Consider the following 13,553-nt stretch of genomic DNA (forward strand, 5'->3'; position numbering starts at 1 on the left):
CTGAGAAGACAATAAAGAATAAAATTCCCAGCGGAATTAATAGCCATCAAGAAGTTAAAGATGTTTCCTAATCCACGAGTCATGGGATTTGGGGGCTGAAACGTGGTGTACACCAGGAGAACAGCTGTGGGCAGCTGACAGACCATAAAGGAGACAACTACAGCAATCAGCATAATGGTAATCTTTCTCTCCTGTCGAGAATAATTCCGATTGTTTCGGCGTCTGGTCATCGTTTTCCGTTGGTCTTTGGAAGCATGTACAGACCTGATCAAGAAAAAGTTGAAGACAGTCAGCATAATAAGTGGTAAGAAGACGAACAAAGATACGCATAACCAGTAATATATGTTTCTGTAGAGTATATTCATTCCAAGTTCAGAAAATGTTGGCTGTACTGTAGTTTTGTTCGTAAGGGGGTCAGTGACCTCTGTAACAGTCCATTCGAAAGGAGTCGGAATAGTCAAACAAGAACATACGAAGGCCACAGTTATAACCACCTTTCTGGCGCGAGACTCGGTGCAGTACACCTTTCCTTTATTGGGTGACACACGGCGACATATCTCTCGATTGTAAAGGCTACAGTCAACCACACAGAAGTATTACTACAGGCGTCAGTTAGGAGTATAGTATAGGGCCACAGTCGCCAGTAATTAACATGGTGGAAATCAGTCATACCAGGGTAGTGAGAAATGGACAAGATCAGAATACACATTAAATACAGCATGTCAAAAATGGCCAAGCCGGTTAAGTAATTATTGGTAGAGGAGCGCATATGTCGACGGGTCATGATCACGATGGTCGAAAGGTTGCCTACGACACCGACAAAAGAAATTATTGGTACAAACACTCGTTGAATCCAAAAGCGACTTAAGTTCAGAAATCGTAAGTGTGTGAGCTCAGAACCTATCGTTTCATTTTTTGTTTCGTTTTCTAAGTTAAATGCTGTTTCCACAGTCTGCCACAGGTCGCAATATTCTGGTGACATTGAGTGTAGTTTTAGTGTCCACTCTGTAAAGTTACAAATCCAAGTATCGTATGATACATCAGATTCGGTCATCTTTGTAATCAAACAAAGAGATTACATAAGTTATTATCAGATAAATAATTCAGGGGTTTTTGTTTCTGGGCTTGTTGAATCATGTGTATATAATAACCCAAAAATTAAAAAAGCCCAGACGTTGTTGTTTCTGGACTTGTGGAATCGTGTAGAGGTGCGAACCTACAAAACAATAATACAGGCATTGCTGTTTCTGGACTTGTCGAATCATGTATAGATACGAGTCGACGAAACAAATAATCCAGGAGTTGTTGTTTCTGAACTTGTTGGATCCTGTAGAGAGGGACCCTACCAAACAAATAATCCAGGTGTTGTTGTTTCTGGACTTGTTGGATCCTGTAGAGAGGGAGCCTACCAAACAAATAATCCAGGTGTTTTTGTTTCTGGACTTGTGGAATCGTTTAGATGTACGAACCTACAAACAAGAAAGGTATTAAATAATATATTTGTTTCAAGTTAAGCCCAATGCTACACAAATGGGTATCTTTACCCTGCCTATCACAGGTATCTAAACCCGGTTTCTGGCTTTTTGATTTCGCAGACATACCGCTGTATTTATAGGAAATAAAAGAATACATAACAGAAGGAAAACATTTAAATTACATTTGCCTTGTATAAGTAAAGTAAGTATGAACAGCAGTTTATAAATAAACAGGTTCATATATCATCTCGAGTTAAAGAGTTTCCTACTTTGCTCTATGAAAAGTTTCTCCATTCTTAATAAACCTTCCTAGTCTTTAAATACAATAACCTACGGAAATCTCTGAGAGAATATGAGAGTGAATGGAAATGTTTATCGTTCAATTAACTGTTTATTGTGCCGAAAACATATTACTGATCTGACTTGTTCCCTACAAGTTTTCTACTGATAACCTGTTTTCCCCTTATCTCCTATACACCTTGTTAACTGTAGTGACTCATTACTGTTCTGGTATGATTCCTCCAAGTTTTCTTCTGATAACATGTTGTCTCTTATTGTTTTTTTTTTTTTAATTTCGCACAAAGCTACTCGAGGGCTATCTGTGCTCGCCGTCCCTAATTTAGCAGTGTAAGACTAGAGGGTGCGTGGTGATGGCTAACTGCCTTCCCTCTAGTCTTACACTGCTAAATTAGGAACTGCTAGCGCAGATAGTCCTCGTGTAGCTTTGCGCGAAATAAAAAAACAACCTTTTTTCTTTTAGAAATTTCTAACATTAATAAAACTTGTCGATATATACTTGCTAGTTTCAACACTGAACCATTATTCACAAACATTTCACTCAATGAAACAATACATATAATCTTAAATAAACTTTCTCAAACAAAATATGAAATAATACACACAAGCTTTAACCATCAACAGTTCTAAGAATTACTCAAACTTCCCTTCATGGATAATCATTTTGTCTTAACGGTCAGGTATATGACGAAGTTGATGACGTGGTAGTGAAGTCACCTTTAGGGTTGAGTCTCAGTAACATTATTTTGTTACTTTGAGTGTTTTTGGCTATATACTTATCCAACTGAACACAAATCAATTCTATTTTGGAGATGTGTTAATGATACCAACATACTGTTTCGAAGCTCTAATCACATCAAACAGTTATTTAATTAATTAAATTCCAAATATCCTAACATTAATTTTACTTGCGAAACTGAATAAAAGGAAGAGGTAAATTACCCTCTCTTAGTATCCATATTAGCAGATTACATAACCATTTCACAACATACTCGGGTTTACATACTCGATTCCACAGTTTTGTTCCGAACTCGTTTGGACGAAACCTTATACTCGGCCTTCTCAACGGAACATATAACATTTGTTCTCAGAGTCTTTCTAGTCATATCGAAATCACTAATTAACAGAACATTCTAATAAATAACGGCTATTCCTTGTATTTTATTCAAGCCCTAATATGCAAGTATTTCACATTACCAGTTTATAGTTTTTCTATTTAAATTAATGTGGCATATGTAGGGGGCGGAGTGATAAATCCAGAATTGATGTCACACTTGACTTAGAAAAAGTGTTTAGTTCCTCAGCATGAAAGACACTTCTTTACATAAGCACTTCCAATAATAAAAAATCATAACTGAAAATGCAGATTGTTATTCTATTATACAAGTTCTTTGTTTTTTAGGCTTTATATGCCTAAAGAAAGGAATATTTTAGCCTTAACTTTTTCACTCCCACATTTATAAATAAATAATAGTCCCGGGTTTACTTTTAGTTACACAATGAAAAATCAAAATATACACATTTTAATAAGTCCTTACTTATCTCAAACTTGAAACTGACAAACGTTGGGAAGTTTGAAGGGGAAAATTTCAGCGTGATATTATAAAATTCCGAACTCATATGTTATTGATATCAGACTTTTCTAGCCTAAAACAAAGGTTGTATAGTGTGCCTTATATCTGTACTAATGACAGTTCTTTAGAGTGGGACGTACATATGTATGTTTTCATAACTGTGAAAATCCCAAAAAACAAGATAACTAAGAATATTGTTTTCATCAAATAATTATTAAAAATAATTAATAATTTATTGGAAAAGTTAAGGCTTTCACACAGCAATGTTTCGATGGTTTCAGAAAGATGTGGAAATTTTTAAATAAAATAATACAAAATGTTTCAAATAAGATAATACAAAATGTTTCAAATAAATTAATACAGAATGTTTCAAATAAGATAATACAAAATGTTTCAAATAAATTAATACAAAATGTTTCAAATAAGATAATACAAAATGTTTCAAATAAATTAATACAAAATGTTTCAAATAAGATAATACAGAATGTTTCAAATAAATTAATACAAAATGTTTCAAATAAGATAATACAAAATGTTTCAAATAAGATAATACGAAATGTTTCAAATAAGATAATACAAAATGTTTCAAATAAATTAATACAAAATGTTTCAAATAAGATAATACAAAATGTTTCAAATAAATTAATACAAAATGTTTCAAATAAGATAATACAAAATGTTTCAAATAAATTAATACAAAATGTTTCAAATAAGATAATACAAAATGTTTCAAATAAATTAATACAAAATGTTTCAAATAAGATAATACAGAATGTTTCAAATAAGATAATACAAAATGTTTCAAATAAGATAATACAAAATGTTTCAAATAAGATAATACGAAATGTTTCAAATAAAATAATACAAATTGTTTCAAATAAGATAGTACGAAATGTTTCAAATAAAATAATACAAAATGTTTGATGATATTTTGTATATTACATTGAGCTCTGATAAATTTGAAAGTAGACAATAGTTCTAGACAGCTATTTTTGGTATGTTGCATACATTTTTGGAAGACTTTCTGTGTGTATGTGGACCAGACATGGCCAGGTGATTAAAGCACTCGAATTATAATCTGATGGTCGCGAGTTCGACTCCGCGTCGCACCAAACATGCTCGCCCTTTCAGCCGTGGGGACGTTATAATGTGACGGTCAATACCACTATTCGTTGGTAAAAGAGTAGCCCAAGAGTTGGCAGTGGGTGGTGATGACAAGCTGCCTTCCCTCTGGTCTTACACTATAAATTATGGCCGGCTAGCGCAGATAGCCTTCGTGTAGTTTTGCGCGAAATTTAAAACAGAAAAACAACTTTTATATGTATAAAAATAAAAAAAACTTTATAAATATATTCATTCTCATGTCACATTAAAACCTATGTATTGCACAAAATTAATTTCTGTGCTGTTCAGTAGTTTTAGAAACGAGAAGCCAAGATCAAGGAATAAGGTATACATAAAAATGCTTTGTTTCCTATTATGCGTTGAAGAAACGTAGGGGGGGGTAGACATTACTTTCTTTTCTACATTTTCTTACGTCATCCAAAATCGTGTTTGTAGGCGGGTATTGAGCTGATTGGATCTTGGGATTTTGTTACCGTATAATTTTCTTTAGTGGTAGTTTCAACTTTCGCAGGTGTTTTGGTTTAGGCTAAAGTGAAATGCAATTGATTTAACACCAAACGTTTCTGCTAATTAGTCTATCCCAATGTCTATTGAAAGTTCGTACGGGTCAACATGTGTTGATATCTGCTCATAATCATTCGAATCCAGTTTGGGATGGTATGACTCAACACGTCTTTGACTGTTCCAGTAAACTGTGACGCTGTCGTTACTGGGAGAACATGTGGACATTTGTTACTTTTTAGAGACGACAGCCAATACTCTAGCCAACGTGATGAAATGTTTAATATTACCTGAATGGAAGCTCACCTATGACTGGCTGAATCGTTGACACATCACATGAACTAACGAATCAGAGATGTGGTTTCTTATGCCCTTCATCTTGCATAATATAATAGCAGATTGATGCAATAAAAAATATCGAAAGGTGTTCTTCATATGGGTCGATCAAGTGATGTTTTATTTATATTTTGTGGGCAGCATTGAGAAACTTCAGGGTAGGGAATATTACGTATGGGCGGTCGAGTAACCAGAGCGAAGCATTTTTTTTCTAAGCCAAAATTACGTGTTTTGTGTTAATAAATATATAAAATCACCTCCTCTTTCTGTCCATGTCCATATACAGACGGTCTCCCGCTGGTACAGCGGTAAGTCTGCGGATTTACAACGCTAAAATTAGAGGTTTGATTTCCGTCAGTGGACTCGACACATATCACGATGTGGCTTTACTATAAGAAAAACACACATATAAATAGATCTATATTTCAAGTTAAACGGAATCTTAAAACACAAAACAGCATACATATCGTCAATATTATGTTGTTGTTATTTTTTATTAGGAAAGGCATGTTTCAGAAAGATCAAAACTCCAATATATAAATACTTAAACAGAATAATAAAGCATTCCATTCTCAAGGACAAGGAAAACATGTTTGAAGCAAGAATAAAAACAGCTGAGTATTATTATATAACGAATGATTGGGGAATTAGTTACTCAGTTTAATCACTGTTACCAATGTCAAATTTAATCGAAAATAGATAATTAAAGATACGTTTCATACATAACGATCCAACACAGTAAATTGTGTTACGAAGGTGACTATTTACTTAAAGCATAATATCACAATTACTAATTTACTTAGATTTTACCAGAAGTGGTAAACTGAAAGACAATATAAAAATAATGGATTATAAATATATTGCACAACAGTTGAACTTTAGTGTGAACATTTATAACAAGTTTTGACCAAAAAGAGCTTTGAGAGTCGTTACGAATAGGGCTGTCTTTAGCTGTAAGTAGACTTGCTTTAATGTAAAGTTCGAGGTCTGAAGATCCTGTAGTGATGACAGAGAAATCGTTAAATGAGATATTCTAACATGTAGTTTGAGAATGTGAACAGATGGATGGGTGTCTGGGTTTAAGTAATGAACGACCAGTTCTGTTTAATGCTCCAAAATGTTCACAGACAGTAGTTTTGAAGCGAATAAAATGCTTTGCGTTTTATTAACCGTTTTTTTATTCCATATTAAACTTCGTTTACCCTATCAAGAATCCATTGTTAGTGTTAGAAACGTGAAGTTTTAAAGAGTGCATTCAGGTCATCTTTGAAAGAAAGATTTACTTAGCACCATTAAGAAGAGATTTTAATCTTAGAAGTCTGTAACCGAATAAGATTGCTATTTGTTTTTATTGTTTGCTTCATGAAACAATAGCACTTCAGTATGATCTATCATTCCAAACATTTACAAATAGCATAACAAATGGTTAAGGTTTTAAAAATAACTTACACTAAAATACAGTTTCGAATATTTGGTGAAGTCCTTTAAAGAGATAGGAAACTAATATAGAAACTTTGTCTACAAATTACAGGCAGGCAGAAAATAAATATTTGCCATGTGTATTTGTGTGTGTTTTTCTTATAGCAAAGCCACATCAGGCTATCTGGTGAGTCCACCGAGGAGAATCGAACCCTTTATTTTGGCATTGTAAATCTGTACACTCACCGCTGTACTAGCGGGGGACAAATATTTGCCAAGAAAGCTGTTTAACCTATCAAGAACAACCATATGAAGGCAGGTGGTTAAGGTAATCGACTCCTAATCCGAGGGTCGCGGGTTTGAATCCCCATCACATCAAACATGCACGCCCTTTCAGCCGTGAGGGCGTTATAAAGTCACTGTCAATCCCACTTTTTGTTGGTAAAAGAGTAGCCCAAGAGTTGGCGGTGGGTGGTGATGACTAGCGGCCTTCCCTCTAGTCTTACACTGCTTAAATAGGGACGGTTAGCGCAAAGAGCCATCATTTAGCTTTGCGCGAAATTCAAAAACAACAATATTATTATTTGTCCAAATGTTTCCACACATTAAGGCCAGTTTTTCTTCATTGTAATTCTGGATTGGAAAAATTACATTTGCCGTAAAGAAACAACGATTTCTGTTTTTTCTGCTTTAGTAAGCGGGTTTTTTTTCTCCTCAGTATCTTGGATTTTAACGTAGCAGAAGCCACTAATTTATATCTAACTGTAACCATTCTCTTACACTGGACCTTTTCTAGAAGACATGTGCGTGTATATGTACAAAAGTGTCAAGTTAAACTAAGTACAAGAACAATGAACTGCCAAACCAATGACATTTGGAACTTCATTGATGGGTACCTCAAGTTTAATACCTTACAGATGAGTGAAATAATGACCCAGCATATATCCTGAAGTTATGTTGAAACATTCGCAAGTGGATACATCCATGTGACATGGATGTTATGTGTAGAGGATTTAGTAATGCATTAAATGTCCCTCACGAACTGATTGCGAAAATCCAGGCACCATTTTGTTCCCACAAGAAGGCTGTAATTACTATGTTGAAGAGGAGTTCAATCTTATAAGACTGGTGAGAAAGGTCTTCAGAAGGAAAAACTGTCAAAGAGTTTTCTAAAACATAAGCTACAGGAGATAGCGTTTACAAACCTGAAGATTTCTATTATGAAGGGTTATGTGAATGTTATCTGGAAATGTTATCTGTGTCCTTTCGAGCAAAACAAAAATAGTTATCGTTTAGTGAACGCGTGCTCGAACTAGTGAAGCAGCCCAACACACTGACAAATTTTCAGTCACGAAATGTAGCACGAGAGATTAAGCTGATCGTGCAACATTCGATTTCTTTCAAATGTCACCAGCGATGAGGGTATACCAAATGAAACAGGAAGTACCACACACAAAATAGGGTTAACTTAATATTTTCTTGGTTAATTTCCTCAGTCTCTAAACAAGTAATTATCGAGCTAGTAATAGACGTTCACAACATAATAATTGTTATTCTTATAACAAATGACTTACGTAAATAGTTCTTCGACCACTCCTGCATTTGTTGTGTTCCAATCAGCGTGATGAGTTCTGGGTTGAGCGAAACATATCGTCAATAATGGATATGACTAAAATAGTGTAGTTGGTGAAATATTATTATACACTCCTCAATAGGGGGCTAACTGAAGAATGCAGTGTTATAAAATATAACAGGCCTAATATTAACCATAATCATTTTTACCAACTTAGAAAAAGCATCCACACCATAATAATCTTACATATTATTGGAGCCTGTTCTATTAAAAACACCCACGTAACCACTACGTTGTACATTCCACAATCTTTGCTACTACAAATCCGCACCTTACCTTTGATGTATTCCTAAAACGTGCATGTTTCAGAAAATTTATTTACCGACTGATTCCGCGTAACAATACTAGACGGCTAAACTATTCAAAATCCTTCCCATATACAGTTCACAATATTATTTATGACTTCACTCTTAATAAATAAAGTTATCTTTAGAATTGTCACAAATAAGGTGGAAAGATATTACTATAATCAAAAATGTTCCCCAGTGTCATTGCGGAAATTTTATGTTGAGCTTCGTGTTTGACTCCAAATACTCGTCGAAAATACGAAATTCATATTTGTTTTTTTTAGATAACGTTGGAGAAGACATTTCATAAAATAATTATTTTATATAATATGGAAAAAGAAATACTATACACTAAGAATTGAAACAAAGTATTAAAAAATGAAGCAATGTTTAAAAATATATCATGGCTGTGGCTGTTCCATAAATTTATATGTTCGCTCTTCTATGTAAAATATTTTCTCAACCCAAACGAGCCGTTTTTACATATATATTTCTCTACAAGTGGGTTTTCTCGACATCACTGATTATTATTGTTCCATAAATTGTTCATAAAAGTCTTTCTTTCTCGCTTTTACCACTTGTTACGTCCTCCGCGCGAGTCTTTGTTTGTTTTTAACTTCCCTCAAAGCTATTCGAGGGCTATCTGCGCTAGCCGTCCCTAATTTAGCAGTGTAAGACCAGAGGAAAGGCAGCCATTCATCACCACCCACCACCAATTCTTGGGCTACTTTTTCACCAACGAATAATGGGACTGACTGTCAAATTATAACGCCCCCACGGCTGAAAGGGCGAGCATGTTTCATAAGACAGGATTCGAACCCGTGACTCTCAGATTACGAGACGAACGCCTTAACCCACCTGGTCATGCCAGGCCTATGTGTAAAAGAACCACAAGTTATTCTTTTATATTTTTAATTCAGTTTTACTATCGAGGAAGGACACGCCTATCAGACTCGACAGAATTAACTTTAAATCTAAAAATGCTTTCATAAACAACCAGCGTCTTTATAAAGTAGCAATATAAAGTTCTATGAAACGAGCGAGGTAATATTAAATTAACAGACCATTGTAAGAAAGCATTACTCAGCACCTATCTACATAAAAGTTAGACTACACTGACTATTTTTAACCTTAACAGAAAATACACAGGATTAACATAGTTGTTTTCACGACTAAACCTCCAAATATTAAGTAAAGGTAGAGACATTTCTATTTACCTCTGCTTCGCGTTCTCCTTTTTATCAGGTCACATCAAAGTACTCACAGTCGATAAAAATTACAAAACCTCTACTAGTAATAAAGTTCAATCACGTTCGTTCACCCTAATCACTAAACACTTGATCTTATTTTGACATCTACAAAATAACCTCAGACGTGTCCAATGATTCTTGAATATGGAATTTTCAGGTCATGGCCATCCATAGTCACAAAAGAAGGAGGTTTTGGTGGATGTCATGATATAAAAACTGTTTAATGTAGGTGTTGTTGATTTATTTATTTTGTGAGTGAATATTTTATTATCATTTAGTTGTTTTTACCATAACAAGAGAGTTTGAAAGCGATTATTTTAAGGTAAACGTTGTGACAATTTTAGTCACGTAACACCTTAAAATCTGTAAGTGTAGTTTATGCTTCACTGTCATGTAAGAAGAAGGTATTACAATAAAATAGTGTAGAAGGTACGAAGCAACGTCAAACCGTCTGCACTATAGAGTGTGTTTTTCTTATAGCAAAGCCACATGAGGCTATCTGCCTTGTCCACCGAGGGGAATCGAATCCCTTATTTTAACGTTGTAAATGCGAATAGTTACTGCTGTACTAGTGGATGACACGATAAAGAGAAAAAAAATAATATTGGGCGTTGCAGAAATGTTAGCATGTTTGATGTTGGACGTCAAGTGGAATGTTTCTATTGTTACGACCAGTTTACAGTAATATGGACGAAAACACACAAAACCAACCTACTTAAACAACTAAAAAACACATTTATTATACTGAACTAAACACACGTTTATTACACTGCTATCAATGATATTACGTTTATGATTCTACCCTGCTAATACTGTAATTACAAGTCTACACACAGTGAGATTAAATACATCACTGGCCTGTCTAATTCCTAATTTGTATGAACTATGAATCTAAACAACATTCAACCAAGCCATATGGACAACGTGTTCACTCTAATACAATGGCTAATTCTCGCGGTTTACTAAACTATTGGATTAAATAATACGTAATTTAAAAGAGCTTTGTTTTAAATACATTTTAAATGTCAGCCTGAAGAGAACACACACTAAGTTACGTTAGTTTTCATAAATGGTTATGATCAAAAACCACAAGGTAAGTGTGCACATGAAATGATGGATGATTCACAAGAATAATTATTATGAGTAATAAACAGCAATATCATTAGTAATAAAACCATAATAATTAGTTATTACACATAGGCATGTTTATAAGTATAAATAAACGAATAACTGTGGACAATGTAAATGAACTATAGTGGATGATTATGTGTAACGTTGATGGAAAGAAGTGGACGGTTAGTAAATTCTTATGTGTAAACATGCATACGTGTTTGAACTGATTTCTAACAGCTTACACACATGCATACGTGTTTGAACTGATTTCTAACAGCTTACACACATGTATACGTGTTTGAACTGATTCATCACAGTTTACACACATGCATACGTGTTTGAACTGATTTCTAACAGCTTACACACATGTATACGTGTTTGAACTGATCCCTCACAGTTTACACGCATGTATACGTGTTTCAACTGATTCCTCATAGTTTACACACATGTATACGTGTTTGAACTGATTAATCACAGTTTACACACATGTATACGTGTTTGAACTTATTCATCACAGTTTACACACATGTATACGTGTTTGAACTAATTCATCACAGTTTACACACATGTATACGTGTTTGAACTGATCCCTCACAGTTTACACGCATGTATACGTGTTTCAACTGATTCCTCATAGTTTACACACATGTATACGTGTTTGAACTGATTCATCACAGTTTACACACATGTATACGTGTTTGAACTGATTCATCACAGTTTACACACATGTATACGTGTTTGAACTGATTCATCACAGTTTACACACATGTATACGTGTTTGAACTAATTCATCACAGTTTACACACATGCATACGTGTTTGAACTGATTTCTAACAGCTTACACACATGCATACGTGTTTGAACTGATTTCTAACAGCTTACACACATGTATACGTGTTTGAACTGATTCATCACAGTTTACACACATGTATACGTGTTTGAACTGATCCCTCACAGTTTACACACATGCATACGTGTTTGAACTGATTTCTAACAGCTTACACACATGTATACGTGTTTGAACTGATCCCTCACAGTTTACACGCATGTATACGTGTTTCAACTGATTCCTCATAGTTTACACACATGTATACGTGTTTGAACTGATTCATCACAGTTTACACACATGTATACGTGTTTGAACTTATTCATCACAGTTTACACACATGTATACGTGTTTGAACTAATTCATCACAGTTTACACACATGGATACGTGTTTGAACTGATCCCTCACAGTTTACACGCATGTATACGTGTTTCAACTGATTCCTCATAGTTTACACACATGTATACGTGTTTGAACTGATTCATCACAGTTTACACACATGTATACGTGTTTGAACTGATTCATCACAGTTTACACACATGTATACGTGTTTGAACTAATTCATCACAGTTTACACACATGTATACGTGTTTGAACTGATCCCTCACAGTTTACACGCATGTATACGTGTTTCAATTAATTCCTCATAGTTTACACACATGTATACGTGTTTGAACTGATTCATCACAGTTTACACACATGTATACGTGTTTGAACTGATTCATCACAGTTTACACACATGTATACGTGTTTGAACTGATTCATCACAGTTTACACACATGGATACGTGTTTGAACTGATTCATCACAGTTTACACACATGTATACGTGTTTGAACTAATTCATCACAGTTTACACACATGGATACGTGTTTGAACTGATTTCTAACAGCTTACACACATGTATACGTGTTTGAACTGATCCCTCACAGTTTACACTCATGTATACGTGTTTGAACTGATTTCTAACAGCTTACACACATGTATACGTGTTTGAACTAATTCATCACAGTTTACACACATGTATACGTGTTTCAACTGATTCATCACAGTTTAGACACATGTATACGTGTTTCAACTGATTTCTAACAGCTTACACACATGTATACGTGTTTCAACTGATCCCTCACAGTTTACACACATGTATACGTGTTTGAACTAATTCATCACAGTTTACACACATGGATACGTGTTTGAACTGATTTCTAACAGCTTACACACATGTATACGTGTTTGAACTGATCCCTCACAGTTTACACACATGTATACGTGTTTGAACTGATTTCTAACAGCTTACACACATGTATACGTGTTTGAACTAATTCATCACAGTTTACACACATGTATACGTGTTTCAACTGATTCATCACAGTTTAGACACATGTATACGTGTTTCAACTGATTTCTAACAGCTTACACACATGTATACGTGTTTCAACTGATCCCTCACAGTTTACACGCATGTATACGTGTTTCAACTGATTCCTCATAGTTTACACACATGTATACGTGTTTGAACTGATTCATCACAGTTTACACACATGTATACGTGTTTGAACTGATTCATCACAGTTTACACACATGTATACGTGTTTGAACTAATTCCTCACAGTTTACACACATGGATACGTGTTTGAACTGATCCCTCACAGTTTACACGCATGTATACGTGTTTCAACTGATTCCTCATAGTTTACACACATGTATACGTGTTTGAA

General features: G+C 34.6%; 1 long non-coding RNA gene across 1 annotated transcript; it reads right to left on the bottom strand.

Annotated features, from left to right (window-relative positions):
- Window positions 1–1,208: 1,208 nt before the first annotated feature.
- Window positions 1,209–8,530, bottom strand: LOC143228142 (uncharacterized). Its single transcript, XR_013015213.1, has 3 exons — window positions 8,302–8,530; window positions 5,566–5,697; window positions 1,209–1,469 (listed from the first exon to the last, which is right to left on the bottom strand). It is a non-coding gene; the product is annotated as an uncharacterized LOC143228142 (long non-coding RNA).
- Window positions 8,531–13,553: the final 5,023 nt, after the last annotated feature.

This window comes from Tachypleus tridentatus, chromosome 10 (assembly GCF_004210375.1).
Source record: "Tachypleus tridentatus isolate NWPU-2018 chromosome 10, ASM421037v1, whole genome shotgun sequence".
Classification (NCBI taxonomy): domain Eukaryota; kingdom Metazoa; phylum Arthropoda; class Merostomata; order Xiphosura; family Limulidae; genus Tachypleus; species Tachypleus tridentatus.